A 4,609-nucleotide genomic window follows, 5' to 3' on the forward strand; every position below is an offset into this window, starting at 1 on the left:
AGAAGAGGGCACCAGATCCCATTACAGAGGGTTGTGAGCCACCATGTGGTTGCTGGGAATTGAACTCAGGTCCTTTGGAAGAGCAGAGCAGTTGGTGCTCTTAACCTCTGAGCCATCTCTCCAGTTCTGTTTTTCTTTTTCAAGACAGGGTTTCTCTGTATAACATTCTTGGCTGTCCTGGAACTCGTAGACCAGGCTATCCTGGAACTCACTAAGATCCGGCTGCCTCTGCCCACCAAGTGCTGGGATTAAAGGCGTGTGCCACCACTGCCTGGCTAGCACTGTTGAATTTTCCAGTCCATGAAGTCAGGATATTTTTCCATCTCCCTTTATTTAGGACTTTCTTAATTTTTTTCAGCAATGTTTTATAGTTTTTATTTTACAAATCTTTTATCTCCTTTGTTAAATTTATTCCTAGCAGACCTGTGGTATGATTCTGAGATAGAATGCTTGCCTTGCCTAACATGCACTAAGAGGGTTCAGTCACCACCACAGCAAACTTTAGAGTGTCATCCATTCCCTGCCCCCTTTCTTGAGGCAGGGTCTCACTCTGTATCCCTGGGTGGCCTGGAACTATGTAAAATAGGCAGGTCTTATACTCACAGAGATCCACCGACCTCTGCCTCACTCTGCCTCCCAAAGGCTAGAATTAAAGACCTGTGCCACCAGACCCAGATTTTTAAAAGCCCTTCCCCCAAGATGTTTTACTCTTTTCAATACACTTCTAAGTGGAAATATTCTTCATTTTCCTTTTGGATTGATCGTTGCTAGTGTATTGACTTGGGGGTATAAATGTGTGCCTTGAAACTGAGTTTATTAGTTTTAGCAGGTGTTTGTTTCAGTTTTTGAATTTTCTGTATATAGGATCGTACCATCTGTGGATAGAAACAATTTTCCTTTTTTCTTTTCCAGTTTGGATTTCTTGTGTTCTTGCATCTTGCCTAATTGATCTGACTAGAGGATCCATACACTACTGAGCAGTGATGGTGAAGTGGGCATGCTTGTCTTCTTCTTAATTATAGGAGAAAGGCTTTCGGTCTTTCCCCTGGAATTTGCTGCTTTCGGTGGGATTTTTATGGATGTCTGTTAACATGTTAAGAAAACTCCTGGGTGCCAGGCATGAAGCAGGATAAGAAGACAGGAAAAACAGAGGGGACACATCCCCTCACCTAGAGTCTAGTTTGGGTTTCCTTCCGGCCAAGAGTCAAGAAACTTCAACACAGCTGATAAAACAAAAATTGCCTACAGAAAAAGTGCCTTTTCCCTATCCCAGATACCTCAAACAAGAATGTTAAAAACAAAAACTAAGAGCTAGCGAGAAAGCTCAGAAGTTAGGAGCACCTAAATGCTCTCGCAGAGAAATCAGGTTCTTTCCCAGCATCCACATCTGTCATAACAGCCTCACAAACATCTCTAGCTCCAGCAGATGCCACTCCCTCTGCTGGTCTCCACATGCACCACATTCACAGAAATCAGGTTCCATTCCCAGCATCCACGTCTGTCATAACAGGCTCGAAACCATCTGTAACTCCTGCTCCAGCAGATGCCACTGCCTCTGCTGATCTCCACATGCACCACAATCACGTAGTACATAAAAGGACAAGCAGGCAGACATATCTACACATAAATAATGACACATCCATAAAGTCTCACCAACAGGACTGCCCACATATGAGCTGAACAAGGACACCACCAATGGACAAGGCGAAGTGATGGAGAAAAGCCCATGAGACCTCCACTCCACACAGAGGCAACTGAGGAATGCTGGGAACAGGAGTAGAAACAGTTTTCTCTCGGGGAAGAGCACACCTATTAGTTACCCAATACCAAGCGGTCAGCCCCGAAACCCCACACACAAATGACACTGTATAGGCTGAGCAGGTTGTATTTTTTCTTCTGCCTTTTTTATGTTTTATAACATCTTTATTGACAAGTAATTCACATAGTATACAATTTGCCTGTTTGCACAATTTGATAGACTTTAGTCCAGCATCCTCATAGGCCCATGACACCATCACCACTTTCTATTTTAGAACATCGCTGTCTTCAATTTCATACACACATATAATATATGGTGATTACATCCCATCTTTTTTTTTTTTTAGATTTTTTAAGAGTTTTATTTATTATGTATACAGTGTTCTGTCTACATGTAGACTTGCAGGCTAGAAGACGGAACCAGATCTCATTACAGATGGTTGTGAACCACCATGTGGTTGCTGGGGATTGAACTCAGGACCTCTGGAAGAGCAGCCAGTACTCTTAACCTCTGAACCATCTCTCCAGCTTCTCCATCTTGTTTTTTTTTTAAGTGAACATAATATTTGCAATTGTAACCATTTTTAAGTTCATAATTCAGTGGTATGAATTACATTCAAAATATTAATTACATCCATGTTATTCATTAATTATACTCATGATATTAATTACATTTGTGGCATTCATTGATTACATTTGCAGTATTCACTCAATAACTATATGCTATTTATTAATTACATTAATTGTATTGATTTATTACATTCATGATATTATGTCCTGATACTACTGTCCGTTTGTGGGGCTTTTCCATCACACAAAACAGAAACTCTGTACTTAGGAAATCATGAGCAGGTTATATTTAGGAATATGTGTGTGTGTGTGTGTGTGTATGTGTGTGTGTGTGTGTGTGTGTGTGTGTCTGCATTTGCAACAAAAATGAAAAAAGATGCCATTAGTTTGAAAGAGAACAAGGAGGAGGTATACGACAGATGGTAGTGTTTGGAGAGAGGGAGGGGAAGGGAAGGGAGAAATTGGTAATTATATTAATCGCCCAAATTAAAAACATTAAATAAAGAATAATGGCAAACTATGCTTACTTAGGGCCACAATGTTTGTGGCCTTGACTTTAGCCATACTAGCTCCTCTCTGTCATCAGTGCTTCTCCTGAAAACACCTCACATTTTCATGTACAAAAGAAATTATTCTAAAAAAATAGAGATCCGACCATATATTTCCCCCTAAGCTTTAAACTTTACCTACTCCTTAAACCTCAATGTAAATGTCATTCTTTGATTAGTGAAACTTGGACGGCCGCAGTCACACACATAGCTGTTAGAAGGACACCTAAGTCCTTCCCTCAAGAAGTCTGGACCTGCCAGGTGTGGTGGGTGGAACATGTCTTTAATCACTAAGGAGGCAGAGGAAGGTGGAGTTCTGTGAGGTTCAGACCAGTCAAGGCTACATAATCAGACCCTGGCTCCAACAAACAACAGCAAAAGAACTCATGTTGTTGGTGTGTACTGATTTTCATATTTGTATCTCTAAAGGTCATATTTAAATCAAGTGTGCACTACCCCTTATCGCTACTTAATATATTTGCTGACTTGGCTTTACTCTGCCTTGTTCTGAAATCCTCTTCTGTGATATAGTCTAGAATTTGGCTTTACCTACTGGGGATCGAGTATTCAAATCTATGAGCCTATGAGGACCATGCTCATTTAAACCACCACAGAAGCCCAGTAAAAGGTTCTTGAGCAGTATCACCTAGGGTCCCCTGGTTCTGTTGAATCTAGACTTCAACTTCAATTCCTGGACACTGGTCACTGGTGGGTCAAGATAGAGGTCCCTAAGTAGGGATTGCCTCAGGCTACTGGTGCAAGTGCTAAGCTGTCTGTCTGTCACTACTGAAAGGCATGATGTTATGTGTAGGCTTGTAGTTCTAGTATTGGAAGACTGAGTCAGGAAGATCATGAATTTGAGGCCAGACTAGGCTACAGATCACAGACCAATCTGTGCTACGTAAGACACTATCTCAGAAGAAGAAGGAAAAGGAAGAGAAAATAAAAAGAAAATTATTGGGCTCACATTGTAGTTCAGTGGAAGAGCACATACCTAGCATACAAAAGGCCCTGGATTCTATTCCCGCAGGAGGGAAAATCCCTCTAATCTTAATTAACTTTCTAGAGATTATTTTTTAATTGTTTATCTGTATGGTAGTTAGTTTTGTTTGTTTGTTGTTGTTGTTATTGTTTTGTCAACCCCAGCTAGTACTACCTGGGAAGAAGGAACCTCAGTTGAGAATTTGGCCTTCAGACAAGTCTGTGGTACATATTCTTGGCTAATTATTGATGTGGAAGAGGCCAGTCCACCATGGATGGTACCACCCTCGGCAGGTGGTCCTAAGGTATATAAAAATGCAGTCTGAACAAGTCTCACTGTAACATACATTTTATCCACTTAGTATTTGTGTGTGCGTGTCTGTCTGTCTGTCTGTGTATGTGTGCATATATGCATGTGTATGTATGTGTGAGAGAGACAGACACGGAGATGTGTGTGTACTTGAGAGAGAGAGAGAGAGAGAGAGAGAGAGAGAGAGAGAGAGAGAACTAAAAGTCAACATCAATTTTCAGACAGTCTCTCTATATAGCTTGTTGTCCTGTAATTTATTATGTAGACCAGGCTGACCTCAAAATCATAGAGATCTGCCTGACTCTGCCTCCTGAATGTTGGAACAAAAGATATGCACCAAAGATATGTTTCACCTTTTCTTTATTTAAATAAAGTCTCTCACTGAACTTGGAGCTCACTGGTTCAACTAGACTGGCTGGTCACTGAGCCCCAAGTATCCTTC

This window comes from Onychomys torridus, chromosome 10, assembly GCF_903995425.1.
Source record: "Onychomys torridus chromosome 10, mOncTor1.1, whole genome shotgun sequence".
Lineage (NCBI taxonomy): Eukaryota > Metazoa > Chordata > Mammalia > Rodentia > Cricetidae > Onychomys > Onychomys torridus.